This window comes from Coregonus lavaretus, assembly GCF_964263955.1.
Source record: "Coregonus lavaretus genome assembly, chromosome: 10".
Lineage (NCBI taxonomy): Eukaryota > Metazoa > Chordata > Actinopteri > Salmoniformes > Salmonidae > Coregonus > Coregonus lavaretus.
The window spans coordinates 39,237,062-39,248,898 of record NC_139997.1 but is presented as its reverse complement, the minus strand read 5'-3'; the positions used below and the strand labels follow the sequence as shown (position 1 = coordinate 39,248,898).

At 45.0% G+C, this 11,837-nt stretch overlaps 1 long non-coding RNA gene across 2 annotated transcripts; it reads left to right on the top strand.

The window, feature by feature from the left end:
* Positions 1 to 595: 595 nt before the first annotated feature.
* On the top strand, positions 596 to 10,111 carry LOC311135562. 2 transcript variants are annotated; one of them, XR_014613785.1, is made up of 4 exons: positions 596 to 727; positions 7,278 to 7,453; positions 7,600 to 7,757; positions 8,853 to 10,111. It is a non-coding gene; the product is annotated as an uncharacterized lncRNA (long non-coding RNA). The 2 variants fall into 2 exon arrangements; XR_014613784.1 differs by lacking the exon at positions 7,600 to 7,757.
* The last annotated feature ends 1,726 nt before the right edge of the window (positions 10,112 to 11,837 follow it).

The window sequence follows — 11,837 nt, the reverse complement described above, 5'->3', positions numbered from 1 at the left end:
TGGAATAATACTGTGAAATTGTGGAAATTTTGATAATGCCCTTTTAGTGTAAGAGCTGTTTGAAATGACTGCCTGAAATTGCAGTCTGTTTTGGTGGGATGGAATTTTGGCCTGCATGGTGACATCACCAGGCGGAAACTAGTTAAGAGACCAATAAAATAGAGAGTTCCAAACCTCTCTGCCAATAACAGCTAGTTTTCAGTTTTCCCCTCCCCACTCAGACCACTCCAAGACAGTCCTAGCAAAGTTCTTGCTTGAGAAATTGCTTTTTGCTAAGAAGCTATTTTTGTTTATTTTTGACCATTTTAATTGAAAACGATCAGAAGTTTCAAGTTTTAATGTCATGAGCACAAGTACAGAGAGATGCTTTTCTTGCAAGCTCTAAACCCAACAATGACATGATACGTTACCCAGAAATTATATGATATTGAGCTAAAAACGGCTGCATTGGACCTTTAAAGTCTCAATTTACAACAGTTTCAGACACATGCTTCGCTTTTCCTCTTGTTGATCAGTGCAGGCTTTCAGTCCATGGTCCACCAGCTACAAGCCTGATTGATCAAACAACAAACAAGCTAGTGTCAGACCTTTCCCCTCTCCCTGGTATCAACATGCACTTCTACAAGTCAACTGCTATATTGCTCTCAGTTCAAAACTAATTACCACAGAATGTGTCAGTGGAAACCCATCATTGGTTATATATCTAGATCTGCCCTTCATCCAGCAGGTAACTATATGCTGAAATGAATGCAATGTAACCGTCTCATTTGGATTCAGGTCCTGCGGCAGTGGTGACCTCTCTAGGCGAACTTGGCTTGGAAATCTTGGTGTATTTGGAAAGCAAATGATCTGTGCTCAGTGTTCAACGAGCCTATTTCCCTTTCTATCTCTGAGAATTATACTATTTGTTTAATCCATTCGAACAGAAAGTGGATTTAGCTGTTGTTGGAAAAGGGTAGCCTTTACAATGTTTGACATTTTGTGGCTGAAGTGAACAACATCACTCCGTTAATGAACACTAGCATGCAATTCACTAGTTGGGGTAAATAAACTGTAGGTGTTTTTAAGCATGGGCATTTCCATGTACAGTAAAAAGACCCATGAGCACCAACATGTGAAGTCACAGAAGCATGTCAAATTGGGTGTCAAATGAAATGTAGTCCCGTGTAGCTCAGTTGGTAGAGCATTGCACTTGCAATGCCAGCGTTGCGGGTTTGATTCCCACAGGGGACCAGTACAAAAAAAGTCAGAAAATGTATGCAGTCGCTCTGGATAAGAGCATCTGCTAAAATGTGAAAAAATATATATACACTACCAGTCAAAGGTTTTAGAACACCTACATTTACGTCATTTAGCAGACGCTCTTATCCAGAGCGACTTACAAATTGGTGCATTCACCTTATAGCCAGTGGGATAACCATTTTACAATTATTATTATTATTTTTATTTTTTAATTTTGGGGGGGGGGGTGGGGTGGGGTAAGGGGGGGATTAGAAGGATTACTTTATCCTATCCCAGGTGTTCCTTAAAGAGGTGGGGTTTCAAATGTCTCCGGAAGGTGGTGAGTGACTCCGCTGTCCTGGCGTCGTGAGGGAGCTTGTTCCACCATTGGGGTGCCAGAGCAGCGAACAGTTTTGACTGGGCTGAGCGGGAACTGTGCTTCAGCAGAGGTAGGGGAGCCAGCAGGCCAGAGGTGGATGAACGCAATGCCCTCGTTTGGGTGTAGGGACTGATCAGAGCCTGAAGGTACGGAGGTGCCGTTCCCCTCACAGCTCCGTAGGCAAGCACCATGGTCTTGTAGCAGATGCGAGCTTCAACTGGAAGCCAGTGTAGTGTGCGGAGGAGCGGGGTGACGTGAGAGAACTTGGGAAGGTTGAACACCAGACGGGCTGCGGCATTCTGGATGAGTTGTAGGGGTTTAATGGCACAGGCAGGGAGCCCAGCCAACAGCAAGTTGCAGTAATCCAGACGGGAGATGACAAGTGCCTGGATTAGGACCTGTGCCGCTTCCTGTGTAAGGCAGGGTCGTACTCTCCGAATGTTGTAGAGCATGAACCTACAGGATCGGGTCACCGCCTTGATGTTAGCGGAGAACGACAGGGTGTTGTCCAGGGTCACGCCAAGGCTCTTCGCACTCTGGGAGGAGGACACAACGGAGTTGTCAACCGTGATGGCGAGATCATGGAACGGGCAGTCCTTCCCCGGGAGGAAGAGCAGCTCCGTCTTGCCAAGGTTCAGCTTGAGGTGGTGATCCGTCATCCATACTGATATGTCTGCCAGACATGCAGAGATGCGATTCGCCACCTGGTTATCAGAAGGGGGAAAGGAGAAGATTAGTTGTGTGTCGTCTGCGTAGCAATGATAGGAGAGGCCATGTGAGGATATGACAGAGCCAAGTGACTTGGTGTATAGCGAGAATAGGAGAGGGCCTAGAACTGAGCCCTGGGGGACACCAGTGGTGAGAGCATGTAGTGCGGAGACAGCTTCTCGCCACGCCACTTGGTAGGAGCGACCAGTCAGGTAGGACGCAATCCAAGAGTGAGCCGCGCCGGAGATGCCCAGCTCGGAGAGGGTGGAGAGGAGGATCTGATGGTTCACAGTATCAAAGGCAGCAGATAGGTGTAGAAGGACTAGAGCAGAGGAGAGAGAGTTAGCTTTAGCAGTGCGGAGAGCCTCCGTGACACAGAGAAAAGCAGTCTCAGTTGAATGACCAGTCTTGAAACCTGACTGGTTTGGATCAAGAAGGTCATTCTGAGAGAGATAGCAAGAGAGTTGGCTAAAGACGGCACGCTCAATAGTTTTGGAAAGAAAATAAAGAAGGGATACTGGTCTGTAGTTGTTGACATCAGAGGGATCGAGTGTTGGTTTTTTGAGAAGGGGTGCAACTCTCGCTCTCTTGAAGACGGAAGGGACATAGCCAGCGGTCAAGGATGAGTTGATCAGCGAGGTGAGGTAAGGGAGAAGGTCACCGGAGATGGTCTGGAGAAGAGAGGAGGGGATAGGGTCAAGCGGGCAGGTTGTTGGGCGGCCGGCCGTCACAAGTCGCAAGATTTTATCTGGAGAGAGAGAGGAGAAAGAAGTCAAAGCATAGGGTAGGGCAGTGTGAGCAGGACCAGCAGTGTCATTTGACTTAACAAACGAGGATCGGATGTCGTCAACCTTCTTTTCAAAATGGTTGACGAAGTCATCCACAGAGAGGGAGGGGTGGGGGGGTGGGGTGGGGGGGGGGGGGATTCAGCAGGGAGGAGAAGGTGGCAAAGAGCTTCCTAGGGTTAGAGGCAGATGCTTGGAATTTAGAGTGGTAGAAAGTGGCCTTAGCAGCAGAAACAGATGAAGAAAATGTAGAGAGGAGGGAGTGAAAAGATGCCAGGTCCGCAGGGAGTCTAGTTTTCCTCCATTTCCGCTCGGCTGCCCGTAGCCCTGTTCTGTGAGCTCGCAATGAGTCATCAAGCCACGGAGCTGGAGGGGAGGACCGAGCCGGCCGGGAGGATAGGGGACATAGAGAGTCAAAGGATGCAGAAAGGGAGGAGAGGAGGGTTGAGGAGGCAGAATCAGGAGATTGGAGGGAGAAGGATTGAGCAGAGGGAAGAGATGATAGGATGGAAGAGGAGAGAGTAGCGGGAGAGAGAGAGCGAAGGTTGCGACGGAGCATTACCATCTGAGTAGGGGCAGAGTGAGTAGTGTTGGAGGAGAGCGAGAGAGAAAAGGATACAAAGTAGTGGTCAGAGACATGGAGGGGAGTTGCAGTGAGATTAGTAGAAGAACAGCATCTAGTAAAGATGAGGTCAAGCGTATTGCCTGCCTTGTGAGTAGGGGGGGATGGTGAGAGGGTGAGGTCAAAAGAGGAGAGGAGTGGAAAGAAGGAGGCAGAGAGAAATTAGTCAAAGGTAGACGTAGGGAGGTTGAAGTCCCCCAGAACTGTGAGGGGTGAGCCATCTTCAGGAAAGGAACTTATCAAGGCGTCAAGCTCATTGATGAACTCTCCAAGGGAACCTGGAGGGCGATAGATGACAAGGATATTAAGCTTAAATGGGCTAGTGGCTGTGACAGCATGGAATTCAAATGAGGAGATAGACAGATGGGTCAGGGGAAAAATAGAGAATGTCCATTTGGGAGAGATGAGGATTCCTGTGCCACCACCCCGCTGACCAGATGCTCTCGGGGTATGCGATAACACATGGTCAGACGAGGAGAGAGCAGTAGAAGTAGCAGTGTTTTCAGTGGTAATCCATGTTTCCGTCAGTGCCAAGAAGTCAAGGGACTGGAGTGTAGCATAGGCTGAGATAAACTCTGCCTTGTTGGCAGCAGAACAGCAGTTCCAGAGGCTGCCTGAGACCTGGAACTCCACGTGGGTGGTGCGTGTAGGGACCACCAGGTTAGAGAGGCAGCAGCCACGCGGTGTGAGGCGTTTGTATAGCCTGTGCGGAGAGGAGAGAACAGGGATAGGCAGAGGCATAGTTGACAGGCTGCAGAAAATGGCTACAATAATGCAAAGGAGATCGGAATGAAATGAACTAAACATCTGGGAAAGGAGAGAGCGGGGCCTCCCTCACCACAACACCCAAATATAACTCTCCCAACTTCCACCTCAGAAACTATAATTGTTGTAAACTACAGCGGTTCAATATTTTCTAGGAATAGACTAACTTAGTTTATTCAGCTAGCTAACTAGGTACAGTATTCTTCCGTGAAAGTCGTCCAGGGCACCTAGTCATAAGACGCCACAGCCAGCTAGCATGCCGGACTCCAACAACACGGTTTAGCACCAATACTCGGCCACAACAAACCACAAGTGTGTCAACACGCCAAGCAGATCGTTCGTGTCCGTGTCTAACGTTGTGTGTTAGTCCCGACAGCTTGAGCGAGTCCGTCGTCAACTTATTCAGCCAGTTAGTTAGCTAGAATAGTTAGCATACTAGCTAGCCATTGCTTTCAGACAAAGAAGAAACCCCTCCTTTTACGGCACGAACACACAGAGAGAGCAAAACTAACGTTAACTAGTCACCCATGTCCCGAATTCCTTGAACGACTCTAGCTACCAATATGTAAAAATAAAACACAAATGTAGGTTATGACTTACCCCTAGCAGCTACTGTTAGCTAGCCAAGTGCAAAGCTAGCCACTGAATTGACTCAGCTAGTTCGTGTCTGTTCGCCAGGTCGTTCCAGCTATTGTTTACTAGTTGCTATCCAGGTAGCAACAAGCTAGCTAAATTTCAAGCACAGTAGCCACTTACTACCTAACGTTAACGGTTCAGACAATGAGGTTAGAAAACAGCTGAATGGTAGGCAAATATTGTATGTAATTATTGTAGGCAGCCAGCTGGCGTAATTACAGGCACTCTCAGGCGTGAAACAACTATACCGTTGCTAATAGTTGCCAGTAGCTACCCGCTAGGTAGTGGGTTAGCCAGCTAGCTTCGTGCTACACCGGGCTCAGCCGAATACAATACTTACCTACAATAATTACATACAACAACCCACGATAACTACCTACAATACCTAACTACAATCTAAATACATCGTTTAAGCCTTACTCGACAAAGCCCAAACTATGTATAAAGCCAAGCTTACCCGACGACCTCACCCGACAACCTCCTCCTACACCTTCAAGGATGTTTCTTTATGTTTACTATTTTCTACATTGTAGAATAATAGTGAATACATCAAAACTATGAAATAACTCATATGGAATCATGTGGTAACCAAAGAAGTGTTAAACAAATCAAAATATATTTTTTATTTGAGATTCTTCAAATAGCCACCCTTTGCCTTGATGACAGCTTTGCACACTCTTGGCATCGATTTTGATTTGTTTAACACTTTTTTGGTTACTACATGATTCCATATGTGTTATTTCATAGTCTTGATGACTTCGCTATTATTCTACAATGTAGAAAATAGTAGAAATAAAGAAAAACCCTTGAATGAGTAGGTGTTCTAAAACTTTTTACCGGTAGTGTATATTTCTGAGAAATTAAGGCATATATATATTTCCAACCATTTTCCAACCTAAAAATCAGGAATAAGCAAAGGCTTTGATTTCTGGCCAAACAGATGGAAAAGGGGTCTTAGACAACATCTACCAGAAAAGTCTTAAAAGATATTAGAAATACATCAAAATACAATAATGTTGAAGTAAAGACCACTGCCAACTACACTGAACAAAAATATAAATGCAACATGCAGCAATTTCAAAGATTTTACTGAGTTACTATTTGTCACGCTCGTTGAGAGACGGATTGGACCAAGGTGCAGCGTGGAATGCATACATGTTTATTTATAAAGTAAACACACGACAAAACGACAAAACAACAAACGCAACGTAACGTAACGTGACGCTCACAATGGCTACACACACACAAGCCAAACAAGAGTCAAGATCCCACAACTAAGGTAGGCAAAATGGCTGCCTAAGTATGATCCCCAATCAGACACAACGATCGACAGCTGCCTCTGATTGGGAACCACACCCGGCCAACATAGAAATACAACATCTAGATCTACACATAGAATGAACACATAGAAATTCACACCCTGACCAAACCAACGAGAAACAACAGGCATTTAAAGGTCAGGGGGCGTGACACTATTCACATAAGGAAATCAGTCAATTGAAATAAATAAATTAGGCCCTAATCTATGGATTTCACATTTACATTTACATTTTAGTCATTTAGCAGACGCTCTTATCCAGAGCGACATACAGTTAGTGAGTGCATACATTATTCTTTTTTTATTTTTCATACTGGCCCCCCGTGGGAATCGAACGCACAACCCTGGCGTTGCAAACGCCATGCTCCACCAACTGAGCTACATCCCATCACATGCCTGGGAAAAGGTAGGGGCGTGGATCAGAAAACCAGTCCGTATCTGGGTTGACCACCATTTGCCTCATGCAGTGCGACACATCTCCGTCGCATTGAGTTGATCAGGCTATTGATTGTGGCCTGTGGAATGTTGTCCCACTCCTCTTCAAGGGCTGTGCGAAGTTACTGGATATTGGCAGGAACTGGAACACGCTGTTGTACATGTCGATCCAGAGCATCCCAAACATGCTCAATGGGTGACATGTCTGGTGAGTATGCAGACCATGGAAGAACTGGGACATTTACAGCTTCCAGGAATTATGTACATATCCTTGCGACATGGGTCCGTGTATTATCATGCTAAAACATGAGGTGATGGTGGCGGACAAATGGCCTCAGGATCTCGTCACAGTATTTATGTGCATTGAAATTGCCATTGATAAAATGCAATTGTGTTCATTGTCCATAGCTTATGCCTGCCCGTACCATAACCCCACTGCCACCATGGGGCACTCTGTTCACAACGTTGACATCAGCAAACCGTTCGCGATGCCATACACTCTGTCTGCCATCTGCCCGGTACAGTTGAAACCAGGATTCATCCGTGAAGAGCACACTTCTCCAGCGTGCCAGTGGCCATCGAAGGTAAGCATTTGTACACTCAAGTCGGTTGTGGCACAGAACTGCAGTCAGGTCAAGACCCTGGTGAGGACGATGAGCACACTGATGAGCTTCCTTGAGACGGTTTCTGACAGTTTGTGTAATAATTATTCAGTTGTGCAAACCCACAGCTTCATCAGCTGTCCAGGTGGCTAGTGTCAGATGATCCCGCAGGTGAAGAAGCCGGATGTGGAGGTCCTGGGCTGGTGTTGTTACACGTGGTCTGCTGTTGTGAGGCCGGTTGGACATACTGCCAAATTCTCTAAAACGACGTTGGAGGCAGCTTATGGTAGAGAAATTAACATTCAATTATCTGGCAACAGCTCTGGTGGACATTCCTGCAGTCAGCATGCCAATTGCACGCTCCCGCAAAACTTGAGACATCTTGTGACAAAACTGCACATTTTAGAGTGGCCTTTTATTGTCCCCAGCACAAGGGGCACCAGTGTAATGATCATGCTGTTTAATCAGCTTCTTGAAGTGCCACACCAGTCAGGTGGATGGTTTATCTTGGCAAAGGAGAAATGGTCACTAACAGGAATTTAAACAAATTTGTGCACAAAATTTGAGAGAAATAAGCTTTTGTGCTTACGGAAAATGTCCGGGATCTTTTATTTCAGCTCATGAAACATGGGACCAACACTTAACATGTTGCGTTTATATTTTTGTTCAGTGTAATATCAAAACATATTTAGTTTTGGATAAATTATTTGCCTTTTGTAAGTTTAAGAAACATAGCCCTGTGCCTTGTAGTTCCGTTAACAAAAAGCCACATCTGTAAGATATTTTCTAATTTCTCTCCCTCATGAGAAGTGAGGATAATGAAAGTTCACAGAAGTAACAAGTAAAGGTAGACCTATAAATTAGTTAGAGTGTTTTTACTGATATCAGTTTTGTTTATTAATTACTCACTCTCTCTCTCTCTCTCTCTCTCTCTCTCTCTCTCTCTCTATTTCTTCTCTCTCTCTTTCTTCTCTCCCTCTCCCTCTCTCTCTTTCTTCTCTCCCTCTCTCTCTCTCTTTCTTCTCTCTATCTCTCCCTCTCTCTCTCTTTCTTATCTCCCTCTCTCTCTCTTTCTTCTCTCTCTCTCCCTCTCTCTCTCTTTCTTCTCTCTCTCTCTTTCTTCTCTCTCTTCTCTCCCTCTCTCTTCTCTGCCTCTCTCTCTCTCTTTCTTCTCTATCTCTCTCCCTCTCTCTTTCTTCTCTCTCTCTCCCTCTCTCTCTTCTCTCCCTCTCTCTCTTTATTCTCTCTCTCTCTCTTCTCTTCCTCTCTCTCTCTCTTTCTTCTCTCTCTCTCCCTCTCTCTCTCTCTCTCTCTCTCTCTTTCTTCTCTCTTCTCTCCCTCTCTCTCTCTTTCTTCTCTCTCTCTCTCTCTCTCTCTCCAGTTAACGTCACCTCTCCCGGCTCTTACTGACACCTACCATGACACCTACCACCTACCCTCTTTCCATTTACTGTAACCAGAATCCACACCCACTGAGCACCAACCGACACCGGATATCCATGGACGTTGAAAAGTAGTTTACATTTTTAGGGTTTTTGGTCCGGTCCCGCCATCATTTCAACATCTACAGACTTGGCCCAAACATAGAGGTCCATGATTGGTTCTGAACCAATCATACAGTAGATATCTATGTTTCAAAAGTTTGGACAGCACAGTTCAGTACAGTACAGTACAGTACAGTAAAGTAAAGAAAACGTATTCTACAGTACAGTACAGTACATTACAGTATAGTTCAGTACAGTACAGTAGAGCACACTAGAGTAAAGTATAATGCATTACTGTATTGTACTGTACTCTACTGTACTGTACTGTACTGAACATATCTACTGTACTGTACTGAACTCTACTCTATTGTGCTGTGCTGTTCTATGAGGTACTGAACTGTACTCTACTGTGCTCTACTGTGCTGTACTGTGATGTCCAAACTTGTGAAACATAGATGTCCATGATTGGTTCAGATTTGGTCTTGCCCGGACCAACCAAATGTGGTCTTGTTTGGGGGCAGAGGTCATTAGAATAATAGTTTATAGAATAATTGCCAAATATGCAAAGGAGGATATTGCATTTCTACATTTGTGTACCTATTCAGGATACATCACCATGAACAGAATGATATTCATAACCATAATTATGCATTTCTGTATAGTACAGATCAGTGACCCATGATGAAATTCCCTTAACGTAATTTTATTACCGAATGTAAATCCACTTCACTTAATGTAGTTCAATAACCAAACTTTTTTAAAGTCAAGGTGTCATGTCATAGCTGACACCCCATTCTTTCTGCAGACATCTTTGAATCTTAATTCGGAGCAGATATTTAACAGAGTTTTTGGAAAACATGATTACAAAAAACTGGGAGATTTTACCGAAATTCTATTACAAACTTTGTATCTACACAGTTCTTCCAGTAAATTACTTTTTGAAAAAAGGTTCAGTGGACATTAAAAAAATTAGTCCTTGTGCATAGAGTTGTATGCTTTGTTAAACTTTGAAATAAATGCTTTCTGTTGGGTAACATTTTGAAGTGAAAAACTGGAGTCTGTGCGTAATTCCGTTACTGTGGAATTGCCCGCATACAATTTTGGAATTAGGCTATTGTAATGTAAATTAACAAACACCAGGAAATAAAATGTAAATCTATGGAAAGTAATGACATCACTGGTAATTCAACTGAAATGAAGAGGGACAGAATGCCATGGTGCACAGAGGCATAAATCAGCATGCTATCTTATTTGGCAGCACTGAAGAATGGCAAGACATTATTTCAAAACAAAAAAAACTTGCTAATTAGAAAACAGAGATTAAAATCATTCTCCACAAAGGTCACCTCCCTGTAATTGAAACGTGTTTTCACATTTCACATTCCATCCTGTGGTGTAGTGATGTTCTGTTTTTGCAACAACAAAAAAACATAAATTCCAGGACTGCAACTGTAAAAAATCTACTTAACACACGAATCAAGAGAATAATAATTAGACATGCTGCTCATTAAAAATGAAGGATGAGCATGTTGTGTTATGGTATCAAATGTATGGCATCGTAGCTCAGGGAAAAGTTTTTTTGTGATCAACATTTATGAGGAATTCTAAAGCTACAGTTGAATCAAGCCAGCCAAACAAAGCTCTATTCTTTCATGTGCACCCGATTATGTGTAAAACACATACATTTCATATAATTCAATATACTTGATGCCACTTTTGTGGGGTATTTCTTTCATCTCAAGCTTGGCAGACAATTATTTTTATACCCCAAACGACACACACACATCTATATTCCACGTCGATAGGTCTCTCCCAATGAGTTTGGTTGCCTCAAGGTACTTCTATAGCCAGCCAGTATCGCTGGATTTTCTGCCTCTGGGTTTTTGACTGGTTGCTGTCCAAGTTCCTGAAACAGCAGTGAGAGGTTTACAGGTTCACATACTGAACAAGCACATTGTCACGGATTCAGCCGAGGCTGCTCCTCCTCCTTGCTCGGGCAGGCTTCGGCGTTCGTCGTCCCCGGAGTACTAGCTGCTGCCGATCGATGTTTCGGTGTTTGTCTTGTTTGGTCTTTATTGTTTACACCTGTTTCCCATTATGTTTTATTGTGTTCCCTTTATAACCCTCTGTTTCTCATTGTGTATTGTGCGTTATTGTTTTGGTCTTTGCGGCAGTTGCCCATGTGTGCGGGTCTTGTTATTTCCTCGCTGTTTGAGGTTGCCTGTGCACTTTGTATTTTGCACTGCATCCAGTAGAGTTTCTGCCAGTAGCTCGGTGTCCTGCTCTTGACTTCGCCTACCGCATACACGTCGCTGTGACAGAATAACGCACCATTAGACATGGAGTCCGCAGGAGCGGCGGTGCCAGCTGGATCAATAGAAGAGCGCGTAGAACAACAAGTGGCTATGATCCAGGCTATCGGCACCGCCATGGAACAGGTAGTGAAAACCGTGGAGCGATGGGAAAGAAGAAGTTGGTCTACACCTCCTCCGACGATACCACCACCATCAGCTATGTCCATCGCTTCATCTCCGGAGTCCAGTGGGATTCGGCTCTCGCTCCCGAGGGCTTATGATGGCACAGCTGCCGGGTGTCAGGGTTTCCTGCTCCAGGTGGAACTCTACCTGGCAACCATCCACCCGGCGCCCTCGGGATACGAGAGCGTGTCCGCCCTCATCTCCTGTCTGTCCGGCAAGGCGCTGGAGTGGGCCAACGCCGAGTGGGGGGGAATAGACGCAGCTACAGTCAACTATGCAGAGTTCACCCGCCGCTTCAGGGCAGTATTCGATCATCCACCAGAGGGTAAGGTGGCGGGTGAACGTCTATTCCACCTTCGACAGGGGAGGAGGAGCGCGCAGGAGTTCAACCTGGACTTCCGGACA